The following is a 15,896-nucleotide window of genomic DNA, read 5'->3' as shown; positions in this document are numbered from 1 at the left end:
AGAGCTTTGTGGTTTTTCAGTTGCATGCCGTCTTGTATGTTCTTCTTTAGTTTGTGAGGTGTTTCTTACTTTTTAGCTACTGGTTGTGATTCCGGTGTTTTAGACATATATTTTTCTGCTTTTTGGTGGTTTTGGACTTTCGATTATTATTCTCCCTTCGGCCCGCTTTCTTAGTTTATGTGTTGGTTGTCTAGTTTCTTATTCTTAATTTAATTATCTTATGATACTAATAGTGAAATAAATATGATTTGTAAATAAAATAATAAAAATTAGTAAAAATAATAAAATGATGAAAAGTCTTGCTATTTTTAGGTGTGAATAAATTAAATATTTAAAATATATTTATATTATTTTATTTATTTATTGAATTTTAGAGACCAATAAGTGTGAGAAGGATTAGATAATACACAATTAGAAATTGATGGAGAAAATTGCAATAATTTAAAAGAAGAAGAATTTAAATACAAAAAAAATACATGAGGACACATGTCAACAAACTCCTCTTCCACATGTCATAAGAAGGGAAAAATCCAACTTTATATATATAGATTGATAGTGTTTTATATATTTTACTAGGATAGGTCCGCGCTACGCGCATGATTTGATAATCGTGTGATGTAGCGCGGGATTTGATAATCGTGTGATGTATATAACTATATTATTGTGTATTTTCATTATATGTGTTTATATTATGATTTGCAAAAGAGGTATATAATAAGTTTGATGGTTTTGAAGTACATTTGAGCGTGAATGGTTTATAAATGTTAAGAATGTTTAAGTTGAAATTTTGATGGTTGTGTTTATATTAATAGTTTGCTGCATATATAATATTATATAATTTGGTTGATGTTAACGTAGTCTTTTGGTTGGATGTTATTGCAATTCCGAATACATAATTGATTGGTTAATGTGAATGGCTTGAAAAAGGTGATTTGTTTATGAGTATCATTTGTTGGAATGGCTTGAGATATTAGAGGACGTCCAATCAGGCGTTTCTTACTGGAGTTAGTAAAGAAAAAATATATTAAAATAATAAAAAAGAAACAGTAAAGTAGCGATACGACTCTAGCGCTGCAAAGACCGGTTCTAAAACTAAGCTGTCATATGTTAATTTCTAATTGGCTTCACAGAAATAAATTTTGACTTCAACATTATACATTATTAAACTATTATTACTTTTTCAATTAGAACCTGCTTTTAAGAGGTTTGCCGTTGAGGTTGCTCTAACGGATTTTGTTATATTTTATGATAGACTGCATTAAACATCGAGGAAAACAATGAAAATTATAAAATAAAATAAGTGATTATTATATTAGTTAATCAATAGTTCCACATAGTGAATGTACTGATCAAAGTTACTTGTCGTCAAGGGTACTAATTTTTATTGTTGTCGTTTTGTTTTTCTTAAATAGCTAATCTGAACTTTTTCATTTATATATATTGAAATGATATAAAAAATTTATATAACCTTGTATGCCTTATTTACTATTTAGTCTAGCCAAATTTCTGTAAATGTGTTGATCTTTAAAGTTTTACTGTTTTGGATTTTTAAGAATAATTTGCTATTTTCCAGACCAAATTATTTTTAATAGTAAATATGGTATATCATGTTGATTTGACCTCCTCTTTGTTTTAATTAATTAAATTGTTGACTATCAAATATATTTTATGGCATTTTATTATTTTAAATATTATCATCTTTATATTGTGTTTTTAATTAATTAAAACATATATTCATCACGTTTTTGTAAGCGTCTAAATTAAAATTAATGTTAACTTCAATTATTGATTTGTTATTTTTATTTGAAATCATAAATATGTGTTATCTTTGAAAGAATTTTCATAATTATAACTTTTTAACAGTTTCTGAAATGTATGTTTTACTCTTCTATAATATAGTTTCTTGATAATTAATTCACTGATATTTTATTTTTATTTTACCTTTTTAATATAATGGAAAAGTGAATAATTGATTCATCGTAATAGAGTATTATTTAAAATTTGTTAGGCATAATGAATACATAATTTTATTAGTTACTATTTAGAAAAAAATACAACTGAATATCTTATATGTGAAATGTAAATAAAGTATTGTCCAAATAACAAATTAAAAATTTTATTTTATTTATTTTATTTTATTATTCATTTAAAGAAATTAATTTATATATATATATAATATGTTATAAAATTTTTTTACTATAACTTTAGATTTAACGATATTTATTCACCAAATTTATTTTTCTTGCATAAAACTAACCTTCAAAATATGGAAAATTTAATATGGTGTTACACCAAAATTCATTCATCAGATTTATTTTAATATAGACGTTCATTTTTATTCATAATACTAATGACAAACTCTATTAATTTTATGTACACCTATATTAGTTAGAATTAAAATCTATATAAAAACTGCGGTTAGAAAGCATTTATAGAGAGCCAACACTAACATTTGTGGACATATTCATCTATGTTGGGTAGTGTCACGTTGATGCTGACAAAACAAAAAGATTGTCTCCTTGCTTTTCAATTATAACAACTAACAACTTTGAGTGTCAAAGCTAGATTCCGATGTGCTTTGTATCTATGTAGATTTCACTGTTGGTATGGTGAGTTCACCGTCACATATGTTTATTCTGAGTGAATTTTAATGGTCTTCCAAATGGTGGGATGACATGAGATACAGAGACTGAAACACTGTTTTTTTTTTCTTGCATTTACTATGTGAACCATCTCTATCTTCATCTTCACTTTTCCCATGATTTTTTCTCAAGTCCTTTGCTTATTATCTGTCTTTTCTGCTAATTAATACATTCTCTAATCATGATTGATACAAATAAATATTTGTAGTTCTCTCAGCAGTGAACGATTGAAGCTACACCATCATCTTCTTGACAAAAGAATCAAAGATCAAACGAAATACTAAAGCAATCATTTGTCAAATAGGTGATTTTATCGTTCAACATATAAGCCAACATACCATATGTTTTCTAACGATTGATTTACAACCTTCCCAAAACTATGCGATAAACAAAAATACAATGGTCTTAAGAACAGATAGATCTTGGCTGACAATGCAACCCCGGACAGAGACTTTCTCCTCCTCTCTCCAGTCCTCTTTCCGTGTCCACTGAAGCAAGGAGTACCTCAGTGAAGCAAGAGGCGGACACGGCCAGGGGTAAGAACTCCCTGTTTCATCGGGAAACCTTGCTTGTCGCACCCTCCCATGATCTTGAAGACGTACCCTTGAACTCCTGCATATTAGACTAAACAGAAATTAAATTAACCATTTTAAAGACTCATTAGATAACTAAAGTAGACAGTTTTTACCTCGCTCAAAGCATCTCCGCTAACTTCCTGGGAGAGCCTCTTGTCGTAAAAGGCACGGCTGCAATATAAATAAACCAAACTCAAATCATTTGTCACAACAGGGACCAGTAATGTTGTTATTGTCGGTTCATAATAAGCTAGTGAATATATCAGACACATGCGATTTCAATACTGCAGCAGGTAGTAAACAGATTATACGGCTAGATTCAAAGAACATGCCAAGAAGGAGTCACATGTGCTCTTGTTTATCTTGTCCTAGAGTTGACCATGTTGTAACAATAAAGAGAGATTCAACGTAGGGATAGGGTTAACGCTTTCTGCAATCTAAACAAAACTGGTCTTCTCTGATAACCAAATAGAAACGAGACGTCGAGTTAATAGAAATAATAAGTCTAGTTTTGGTGTAAAATATGAGAGCATAAGTCAAGAAAAATATACATTCTCATCCACCAAAGCAATATAAACAGCCATGAAATCACCACCCTTGTTCACATTCTTTGCTTCCCATAAATGCAGAAGCTTTATCACAATGGTCTCCCTATACCTACCAGCCTTCAACTCTGAAACCAGACGTTGCAAATTTTCCATTATCGTACTGAATTTGAGAGTCAAAGGATTGAAGTGATGATTTGCAGGGGATTGAGACTTACATGTTTATACTTGCAGTTTCACTCTATCCAAGTACTGGGAAGTTGTTGTTGATGATGGCGTTATAGACGACGTTTGGACTCAACGCACTTGCTTAACGTCTCCGGATTTCTTTCGCCGGTATGTGGAGACCAAAGGATAAGACACGACTGCTCTACTCCACCGGGATATGTAACACCACATTCGGTCAAACCATTCCTCTTCCAAACCTCCACAAACATGGCCTCTCTCCTAATCTCTCCCTCAACCACCATCTCCTTCGCCATTTCCATCGGAGACAAACTCCCCTACTCCACTTTCTCCTAGCTCGATCCCACTACGGTGGTCTTAAAACAGTCACCGTCTCCTCCCTAACTGCCTGAAAGAAAACAATCCTCTTCGCTAGCCCATGAGCTTTCACTCCAACCTGCTCGCAGAAACACATCCATAGATTCATTAAAGCCGGAGAGCTCAAATCCAAAACAAAGAAGGCAGTAACAACGGAAAGTGAAGCATGAAATGATGAATTATACGATACAAACTCAACTATTTATAGTTGCAGATTCACCGTCTTGAAGAAAAAGAGATGCATTGAATGAGTTAATATTAACTTACATTCACGCACAACTTCTCAGAAATTGTGAAGAATTTCATGTGTCACCGGCACCGTAGAACACAGAAGAGAGAAGAACACGCATGTCTCACGCTATCAGATCAGGGTTACAGGCACGAGCTTCTGGACCTAATGAACCATCTGAATTAAAGCCCAACCAATTTCCAATTAATGAAGTGTTGCGTTTTAGTCTGCGGACACGTGTCGACCGTACGGAAGCCGACGTGGAATCCTACGTGTCACACTCAGGAGTGAGAAAACAGTATTTTAGATATATAGATTAGAATCACTATCTTATTATATAAAGTAGACTTTGTCTCTCTCCTCGTGTTGCCACGTCCAGTAATCAAACCGACTGCGTTTCATTAACGGAGGTCTTCTTCCGAGTCTGGGCTTTAGTTTTGTTTAAGAAACAGGCCTTATAGCAAGAAACTCTAATCCTATCGTTTCGCTTCCCATCTGATCCTAGGGTTCATCACAATTTTTTTTTCTTTTATTTTTTGCTTCATCACAGTTTTGTTCACAGGGTTTCATGGTTTGAGATTACAAAATCGACGTGATGAATATCTTCATAGGGTGTCAATGCGTCATTTCGTCTCCGCATTCATCAACCAAATGCGCACGGTTACATATTCGTTGCAGTAAACCCATTCGTAACTCCATCGGCCACGATCTTGCCTGCAATATGAGTATAAATAGGTCCGTCTTCTCTTCTCAATCTGATTATAGTTAATTTTTTTCCGAAAAATGGCTATCTTCGAGGTTATCTCCAAGGTTCTTCCTTCTGATTTGAAGTCCGTAGGTGTTCTTCCAGATTGCTGCGATTCTGGGAGGTCAGGAATGTTAAAGGCGGTGGGATTATGTGTGTTGATTTGCTCTTACTGGATTCAAAGGTGAGTTTGTTCTGGCACTTCTGATAATAGTTGTGTTATAATAATTCCGGCAACCTGCTATCAATATTGCACAGCTGTTCTGTTCATATCTTCATAGAACTGTTCCTAAGATGGTTAATGGAACAGAAGAATGCTGGATTGCTGGGTAGTTTCCTTCCTTTTTGAATCATCATTTCATTGATCACGACAATGATGGCATATATATGGTTTTAATTAAAGTCGCTTCCTTTTTTAAAAAAAATTGGTTCTTAAATCTGAGAAAAATATAGCTTTATGAGCAATATCGTTTATTGATTAGGTTTTCTTTGTAAATATGTTTCAGCCAACGTGAAATCAAGGAATCGCTAATTCGCTCACCAACCAACAACCCAAAAAAAAATATGTACTGTGTTTCATCTGGTCTTGCAACGACATCAAAACTCTCTACCGTAAGTGGCACTAAAACTGAAAAATCATCGGTTGATGGGTCTTCAAGAAGTAGTGGCTCATCAAGCTAAGGATTGTGACAGAAATCGCCAATGTCGGTATGCAACAAGAGGCTGTTATTACTACTATCTTTCCGGAAAATCCTGGAAGTTTTCAGAAATTCTGTGAACTGGTTCGTGTTTGATATACAACATGTAGCAGTTAATCCTGTTATATAATACATCTGATATGATGCAGGTTGGACCAATGAATATAACTGATTCAGTATAGATGTCGGTCTGAACAGGAATTTGTTGTACTGTACAGGTAAGTTTATTCATGGAAATATTCTTTTTTTCCCCAGGCTGTTGTTGTTATTCGTCCTCTAATCCGGACAGTGTTGTTTATTGATGGTTAGTGTTGGAGTGCACACACCCGGAGAGCTCAAAGCACTAGAGAAGAGAATGGAATCTTCTCAGCTCTGAACTAGGAACCTCACAACCAGTGACTTAGTGAAAGATCACCTGCGTTACTTGGCAAGTCTCTTTACGCAATAACTCTCGTTGATTAATGCAAGTGATATGTGAACCTCACTTTGTATATGTTCAGATGGGTGGAAGATCAAGTGTTGAAGAAGAGGTTCTCTGCAAGTTCACCTTCCCTGAGAGACCTTGTGCTCTGATGAACTTCTTGGACTCTTTCAGTCCACGTTGGAACATTTTTATTAATATAATTATGCAATTGTTTTAGGCTTCTCCTTCGTTGGTGATATTGACACTTCGGCTCCATTCGAGTCAGTGAGAGAAGCCGCCACTCGCTTTGGCGGATTCGGTTTCTGGAAACCTTCTTCCCTTAACAACATCCCAAAGCATCTCAGGTCTCATCTCTCTCTCTCTCTCATCTTGGTTTATAGGGTTTATTTATTGAATTTGTTAGAAAAACATCTTGCTTAAATCTTAAAATGTCGTGATGCGTGAAGCTTAAAGTTTCGAACTTTTGCTACAGGACGATGTGGACAAAGCTAATATTGTGGCGAGTGAGTTATAGAAAGAACTTATCTCCAAAGAAGGAGAAGCTTTGAAAGTCTTGAAGTCTCGAGTCGACCAAAGCCATAGTTGAAGAGCTCAAATCAAAGCTACACGGAAAAGAAGACAACGAGAACTGCGACATGAACGTTCTGAAAGAGCTAAACCAAGCCAAGACGAATCTTTGCAAGACGACAATAGATCTCGCTGCTATATGTGAGTCCGTCGAGTTACTAAACAAGAGACTTGAAGAGGAGTGAGCTGCGCTCGAGAAGACACGAGAGAGGTTAAACTCTGAGAATGCGGCAGAGATCTCAAAGGAGATTCAGAGACTAAGTGATGATGTGTTGGAGTTTAGTAAAACAGGGTAAGAAGCGCGTTTTGCGGTTGATAAAGCTGTGTTTGAGATCGAACGGACGAGGAGCAAGATCAAAGCTGCTGAGATGCGTTTGGTCGCTGCTAGGAAGATGAAGGAAGCTGCTAGAGTGGCTGAAGCAGTTGCAATAGCTGAAATCAAAGATGTCACCAGGAGTAGCAGAACAAGAGAGACGTTGGATGAGGAGATTCTTGAGAAGATAGAAGAAACGGCTCAAGAGATTAGAAGCAGCAAGAGGACGATTGAGGAAGGTCTGGAGAGAGTGAACACCGCAAAAATGGAAGCAGAAGAATAAGAGACACAATGGCAGTGGTCAGAACGTAGGAGGAGATCATCATCATCTTACAAGGGCAAGTACAAGAACAAGAGAGAGACGGTTCTGATGGATGTAAACGGTCTGGATATGTGTTACAAGATCAATCTCAAAATAGGATAAGAACAAATCTGTAACTGCAAGTCCACTTTTTTGTATTGATTCGAAATGTTTTGTTACAAGAATAAGACAAGGTTTTCTCTCTCTTGCACTACACTCTAAATCATACATAATGCTCACAGACGTTATTCATTACTACTTTATAGTTAGAAAGGACATACAGTCCCATGTGCTGTTGTTCTCGCACGTGAGACAGCTCCTCTTCCTCTCCACGCTTTATTTCTTCACTTGCTTTACCCTAGATCCTTCTGCTCCACAATGAACCAACTCACCATGGGCCAACTATTTCTTTATGTTGCTTACTTCAGATGGGCCTTTCCTTTCCTTTGGTACTGATAAATCACAGGTGGGTGTGTAGCAGCATATGTATCAATACCTCCTCCATTAAAATTGACTTTGTCCTCAAGGTCAAAGTCAGGAAACTGACCCTCGATCACTTGTCGCCATTCCCACGAACTGTCAAATGCCGGTAATCCTTTCCACTTGATAAGTACTTCTTGCTGACCGGTTACTGGATGCTTCCTGGTGTTAAACACTGCTTCTGGCTCTGTGATCAACTCCCCTTCTTCTGTTAATTGAGGTGGAATGGTGACTGCTTCTATCTCATCCCCTACCATCTTCTTCAGTTGAGAGACATGGAAGGTTGGATGGATCTTCGCTTCTGCCGGTAGGTTCAGCCTATAAGCCACCTTGCCTACTCTTGCTGCTACCTCGTATGGTCCATAGTAACGAGCTGACAGCTTCTCGTTAGCTCTTCTTGCTAGAGTATGGCGTCTGTAGGGTCTCATCTTGAGAAACACCTTATCTCCCACCTCAAACTCCACGTCATTCCTATGACCATCCGCTCTTAACTTCATGGCCTGCTGAGCCTTATGCAAATGCCCTTTCATCACTTCTAGCATCGCATCTCGCTCCATCAATCTCTCCTCTAGGTCCGCATTTCCTGTAGACCCGTTCTCGTACTTCAGCAGAGTAGGTGGTTCTCTTCCGTAAAGGGCCTGAAACTGTGTCATCTTGATTGCTGAGTGATGTGATGTGTTGTAACTAAGCTCTGCCCACAACAAGTATCCAGCCCAAGCGCGTGGTTTGTCATTAGTGAAGCAATGAAGATAAGTCTCTAGCCCTCTGTTTGTGACCTCAGTCTGCCCATCTGATTGGGGGTAATAAGCAGTACTGAAACACAATTGCGTTCCCGCTAGCTTGAATAATTCCTTCTAAAATTGGCTAGTAAACAACTTGTCCCTGTCAGATTCAATCGTTCTTGGAAAGCCGTGAAGCTTCACCACTTCTTGAGCAAACACCCCTGCCACATCAACCGCCATATAGGGATGCTTCAACTTGATGAAGTGTGCGTACTTAGTAAGCCGATCGATCACTACCAGAATAGAGTTGTATCCCTCAGAACGAGGTAAGCCTTCTATGAAGTCCATGGATATGTTGTCCCATACTTTCTCCGGTACCGGAAGAGGTTGTAGTAGTCCATTGGGAGCCAGCGTCGAGTATTTGTGACGTTGACACACTTGGCAAGAAGCCACATGTCTTCGTATCTCTGTCATCATACCCTTCCAGTAGAACAACTCCCCAATTCACTTTTGTGTCCTCAGTACTCCACCGTGACCTCCAACCTTGCCACTGTGGAACTCCTTCATTATCATTTCCCTCAACGGCGAGTCTACTGGTAACACTAGCTTCCCCTGTCGTAAGAGTCACCCTTGAGCTACTGTATAGTCTGTATGCTCCGTTGAACCTTGCGACACTGCATGTCTTATCGCGCTCAGCCCATGATCTCAATCTACTTCGCTTGCAATCTCCTCCAACTAAATGGCCTTTGGTACTGATAGAGCCATTAACTCTAGTGCTCCACCCTCCTTGATAAAGCGTCAGCAGCCTTATTCTCCAACCCGGGCCTATACTGAATTTTGAAATCGAATCCCAATAACTTAGTTAGGCACTTCTGATACTCAAGGTTGACCTCTCTTTGCTCTAGTAAAAACTTGAGACTCTTCTGGTCTGTGCGCACCATGAATTTTCTCCCACTAGATAGTGCTTCCACTTCTGTATGGCTAGTACGATTGCCATCAGTTCTCTCTCATACACGGACTTGAGACGCTGACGATCAGATAGAGCCTGGTTGTAGTAAGCTAAGGGTCATTGATTTTGCATCAACACTGCTCCCAGACCTGTACCTGACGCATCGGTATGGTCTCACGCTCACTGGACTAGACCCTGCTGCCAACGTAATCGCATGCTCTCTCCCCCTTGAAGGTGGCAACCCCGTCATCTCCTTAAATACAAGTTCAAACTCGTCGTTAATCCAAAGATAGCCTGGTGAAAGCTCCTATGTGGCTCCTTCCAGTGCTGCTTGCATTCCACCATACTCAACAATCAGTCCCTCCCATGTCTCCTCCATCGCTTTCCATAGCGCTTTCAGAGAGACCTGAGCCGAAAACAAGATTGGATCTCCTTGTATGGTAATGGTCTCACCTCTGAGTTGAAATTTCATCCACTGTAACTTCCAATTGTTCCTCGTTTCTCCCAAGGTTTCTAGCCATTGTACGCCCAAGATAATGTCGGCGATTCCCAACTCTAGGGGTAAGAAGTTGGAGTTCACCTTGCAAGTCGAAAGTTTGATTGAGACACCCTCACAAATTCCTTTCCCTCTCACTGTCACCCCTGCGCCCGCCATTACTCCAAATCCTTGAGTTGTACTCACCGTCAATCCCAACTTCTGCACCAAACTCTCCGAGATGAAGTTGTGCGTGGCTCCGCTATCAATCAGCACCACGACATCTTCCCCGTTGACGCTCCCTCGAAGCTTGATCGTGTGGGGGGGAAGAGATTCCCACCACCGTGTTTATTGATAACTCCGCCACATCTGTATACTCTTCCCTATCTTCCTCATTTTTCTCATCGGACTAGTTCCAGATCTCCCTTTCTGTCTCATTCTCGTGGACCACCAAAACCATCAATTCCTTCCGCCCACATACATGAGTGCCCGTCCACTTCTCGTCGCACTTGTAGCACAATCCTTCGCTCCTCCATTTTGCGTACTCCGCCGGCGTGAGCTTCTGAAAAGGAGTCTTCAATCGCCCATGAGCCGCCGGAGCTTGATTCTTGTTGTTGGGTCCCTGAAACGTCGTCGTAGGGGTTTGCGTTGAGTGAGATGGTATTTTGGGCTTGTAGTTATTGGGCCCTTGTCTGATACTCGGCCCACATGTATTCTTCTCCGAATTGGGCTTTGAGTGTTTAGGGCTTCCTTCTGAAATGTTGGCCGCCGGTTTGATCTCCGACGTCGACAACTCTTCCACCGTTTTTGCCAAACTCATCATCTTCTTCAGGGTTCTGGGTTCAAACATCTTAACACCGGCCCTGATTTTTGGTTTCAACCCCACTATAAACGCGAGCTCCATCACCGCCTCTGACAGTTCTGGTGCGTTATTGGCCAGCGCGACAAAGTCGCGAATGTATTCCTTCACCGTGCCCACTTGTCGTAAGGTGAGTAACCGTTCCCCCGCGGTGGTATCCTGTACCTCCGAGAACTTCTCCAAAATCCTCTGCTTCATCTGTTCCCAACTGGTTAAAGGATTCCGACCCTTTCCCACCGGTACCACATCAACGCCTCTCCATCGAAACACATCCGTACGGCTTCGAGTTTTTGCTCCTTCGTTAGCTCTCCGAGTTCAAAATACTGTTCAACTCGTAACACCCAGCTTTTTGCGTTCTCTCCGTCGAACACCAGCACCTCCATGCGACGTTGTATAGACCGATATGTCGTTGCGAAGAAAAAGTTTGCGGGGTCTTGGGAAGTCGTTTGAGAACCGCATGGCTCTGACGTCTCTCCCCGTACTGCTTTGTTTGCTTCTGGCTCCTTCGTCGTTGACACTACACCGGTAGCGCTCTTCTCTTCGTCACCCATCACAACATCGCCGCCTTTTCCCTTCTCAGCGGGACTTTGCTCTAGCTGTAACATCTTCCCACGCGCCATCGCCATCAACCGTCGCTTCTCCTCTTCCTCCTCGAGGAAACGTTGTTGCATCTGCTCGAGAAACGAGAAAGACTCCTACTTTTTCTGCACCGCAACCATGGCCAGTTCCAGGGATTTAACTCTCTCCCCTCCCTGCCTTTGTTCGACCAGCATCGTTGTTATCTTTCCCATCTCTTGTTGCAGCTGCTCCATCGTCGGATCAACCTCGGTATGCTTTGGTGCCATGGTTTCTCCAAGATAAACTGCTCTGATACAACTTTGTTACAAGATCGATCTCAAAATAGGATAACAACAAATCTGTAACTGCAAGTCCACTCTTTTGTATTGATTCAAAATGTTTTGTTACAAGAATAAGACAAGGTTTTTTTTCTCTTGCACTACACTCTAAATCATACATAATGCTCACAGACGTTATTCATTACTAATTTATAGCTAGAAAGGACATACAGTCCCATGTGCTGTTGTTCTCGCACGTGAGACAGATCCTCCTCCTCTCCACGCTTTATTTCTTCACTTGCTTTACTCTAGATCCAATCCTTCTGCTCCACAACGAACCTACTCACCATGGGCCAACTGTTCCTTTCTGTTGCTTACTTCAGATGAGCCTTTCCTTTTCTTTGGTACTGATAAATCATAGGTAGGTGTGTAGCAGCATATGTATCAATATGATGATGAATGGAGACGAGACAGCGTTTTCAATTGCTGTCTTGAAACCAGCAATGACTATTGGGCAGATACTGAGCAGGAAGCTACTTCTTGTGGATGAGTCAGCGATGATGATGAACGGAAGAGTGTCTTTGGGTCAGATTCTTTGAAAGACTAATGTGAAAGAAAGAAATGTTGAAGAGAAGGAAAAAGAGAAGATGATCAATGGGAAGAGGAAGAGGTTCGGATTGGCTAAGTTATCTGTGATGTTGAACAAAGAGTGCAAGAAGAACAAGAAAAAGAAGATAGCTTTGACTAATGAAGCGAGTGACTGACTTATTTGAAAATGGTTAAATCTCTTATATGTGTTTGTGTGTGTTGGTTTTCTATAGCTATTGGTTTTCTATAGCTATTGGTTTATGATAGTAAAATGTAGTGTCCTTTGTTTTTAAGGGTTTTCTATATTATAATGAGAGAAAAGATTACAAAGCTAAAACTTACATAGTCATACAGTTCGAGAAAGTATATTCAAAAGAAGGGGAACTTCTAAACACAAAGGAGCAGTATAAGTTGATGAGAAGTGAGGAGGAGATAGACCGACATGTCTCCACGGCCGCTGTTCAACACAAATGTCTGTGGTGGGAGATAAAACTCGCAATCAAAAATTTAAATAAATAAAAGTAAGGTTTAGGAACACATAACAGTAATAGTGTCGACGTTGATTGTATTTGTGGTGTAGGAAGTTGTGTAAACGGACCACATAACAGTTAGAACATATTAGTTTCTTTTTCTTTTGGAAATTGGAACTATATGCAAATTGCTTTTCTTTTACTGCTTTTCTAACTATCAATGGAAAATCAGTAGAAATGCAGCCTTAATCACATCTCGCCTAGGTTTAACACTCAAAACATTGATTATTTATAATATGTATATATTTTTGAGTTTAGTTTTAGGTTTTTTTTTTTAGATATTTTATCTTAAAATTAGTGATTTAAATATTGCAATTGCAAAAATGAATATATGATTTTCAGTAACAGGAAATTATTTGTTTTGATAACATAATGAAGATATAATATTAGTTATTAAATATTTAAATAAAAACACATGACTGAATATTTTATGTTATTATATTTGAAGACTGAATAAACAATATATATCAAATAACCAATTAGGTGTTATAAGAGAAATTTTACACATTAATTTTAGATTTTTTTTAAACATTGACTTTTTATATATAATTTATTTATTTTTAGGGAAGGTTGCTGTATTTTTTTTCTAATTTACTAGACTATCATTTATTTTAAATATAAGTTATTTTATACACAGAAATCATGTGAAAATAATTTTTTTTACTATAACTTCAGATTAATCAATGTTTATTCACTAAAATATGCATCTTCTTCTTCACAATCAGAACATAGTAGACGGAAAGCGAACTTAGACATTACTCTATACCTTACTAATAAAACCTTATAAATAAAAACTTGACGAAAAACATTACTCTTTCTCTTCAGGAAATGTTTTGCAGGAATGAGCTTAGATGTTGTACAATAGTTTTGGTTTTGAAGGTTCCTTTTTAAAAAGTGGGTTGTTTTGTGGATGGAATCTGTCAAAGCTACTAAATTATAGGTTTTCATTTTGATTTGCTTATTGTGGTATGTCTTTTGTTTTGTTTTGTTTTTAGCGGAAGTTCACTACTGAACATCTTTAAATAAACCAACTACAAAAAATGCTTTTATGGAAAAATTAGCGGTCACTTTTTTTCTTCTTTGTATTTGTATATTGTTATGTATGTGTTCGATTTATGTTTTATTACAGATTTAGTTTATTTTGTAAGTCTGAAGTTCACAAGAAAACACTTCTAAGTTAATTCTACAATGTAACTATGTAGGGTCATAGTCTACCCTCATAGACAATGCTTATCTCTATTGAAATAATCTGATGCTTCAGAAACTATAACAATAATGCTTCTTTGATTGTTTGTTTCTTTTTCTAGGTAGGCTTCTTCTCCCATTTTTCCTACTAGAGTTAATTAGAAATCAAACCAAGCTTTTTTATTTTCTTCACATTAAATGTTTTTTTCCTTTCATTCTGTTGTCATAAATTTTTTAATCATCTTATGATCTTTCATTTATTGTTGTGTTTGAAGTATTTTGTGGTGTTGTAAGTTTGGGATCTAGTGAGTTTGCTTAATTATGTTAAGTAATTCCTCGCTGAAAATTATTACAAATTTTTTTATTTGGTCACGAATCTCTGTTTTTCCTGCATTCATTTTTGGTTCTCCAGAAACAGCTTTGTGGTAACAATGCAGCCATTTTCCGCAATGTGAGATTTGCAAGTTTGGGCGTACCGGCAAATTTGATCTCTCCATGAGCTCTTATTCTTCTTCACTAAGCTACAGCCCAACGGTTTCATCACTCACTGGCATGCCCCTCATGACTTACCCTATTGAGTCCTCATTGTTGAGCATAATAGCTCCATCAACATCATCCTCAAATGAAAACTCACAAAGCTTCACTCTTCGAGATCTGACTGAACTCAAAACCACAACACAGGTGGTGGCTCTGGACTGTTGCAGATGAAGTCTATATGTTTTCTCTTTTGACCACCAGCCTGAGCAATTCTGATTCTGTTGAGACCAAAAATAAGACTCAATTAGCATTGAGTTTAAGACTTCGAAGTTAAAGGTACAAAACTCACAGGAGAAAACCTCACTCTACTTCTTCTATTGTTATCTCTCTATCGCTCTTTTTTTTATCAAACTTGCATGAACGGAAGAACATGAAAGCTGTCTATAAACTATAAACATGTTTGGGACGAAGTAAGATTATATAAGGAAGATGAAGTTTCTTTCATGATCAAAATTTGAGTATTACTACGAATTTTTTTAACTTTATATTCTTAAATAGTATAGATTAAAAAAATTACAACAAATAGAAACATATGCAATTTGCTTAAAAACATCTGTATAAATACCCTATTAAGTAAGAGTATGCTGCACTAAAATAATGTAAAGCTTATTGATTGCTTGGTCAATAAGATATTGCTAAACAAATACATACATAACAAAACCAAAAGAAAGTCGATCCAATAGGCTACTAGAAAACATTACATACAATTGACAAGTCCATACAAGACAACATTAACAAAAGTAATAGTCCAATGTCTCTAATGTCCCTATAAAATACAGCCGACATAGGTTAGAACATATTACATGTGTAACGACTTGAAGTCACCATCTCTTTCAAATATCCCATACAGAAACAATCAACACAACATGAAACTAGACAATGTCTAAAAAACAATTGCTTTTACAATTATGTTCAAATGGAAAGGACACGTAATCCAAATTCCGCGCGTAGCGCGGACCGACCCTAGTATACTAATATACTACGTGTATTAGTCAATTTACTTGGAGTACTGCCCAAAAAATATATACGGGGACTGAATGAATACAGTTAATTTACATATCAAATATGCCATTTATTTACAATTAGATACACATATATAATATACTTAGAGTAATGGTAATAGTTGCAATATACTAATCACGTAATATAATCT

The 15,896-nt window shown here is 37.7% G+C and overlaps 1 long non-coding RNA gene and 1 pseudogene across 2 annotated transcripts; one reads left to right on the top strand and one right to left on the bottom strand.

Annotated features, from left to right (window-relative positions):
* Window positions 1–2,903: 2,903 nt before the first annotated feature.
* LOC106310709 lies at window positions 2,904–4,695 on the bottom strand. 2 transcript variants are annotated; one of them, XR_001263857.1, is made up of 5 exons: window positions 4,573–4,695; window positions 3,981–4,384; window positions 3,769–3,890; window positions 3,331–3,388; window positions 2,904–3,266 (listed from the first exon to the last, which is right to left on the bottom strand). It is a non-coding gene; the product is annotated as an uncharacterized LOC106310709 (long non-coding RNA). The 2 variants fall into 2 exon arrangements; XR_001263856.1 differs by having other exon boundaries at window positions 2,904–3,254.
* Window positions 4,696–5,317: 622 nt separating this feature from the next.
* On the top strand, window positions 5,318–12,667 carry LOC106308611 (annotated as a pseudogene).
* The last annotated feature ends 3,229 nt before the right edge of the window (window positions 12,668–15,896 follow it).

This window comes from Brassica oleracea, chromosome C8 (assembly GCF_000695525.1).
Source record: "Brassica oleracea var. oleracea cultivar TO1000 chromosome C8, BOL, whole genome shotgun sequence".
In the NCBI taxonomy this organism is placed as follows: Eukaryota; Viridiplantae; Streptophyta; class Magnoliopsida; order Brassicales; family Brassicaceae; genus Brassica; species Brassica oleracea.
This window is presented reverse-complemented; position numbering and strand designations above follow the sequence as displayed.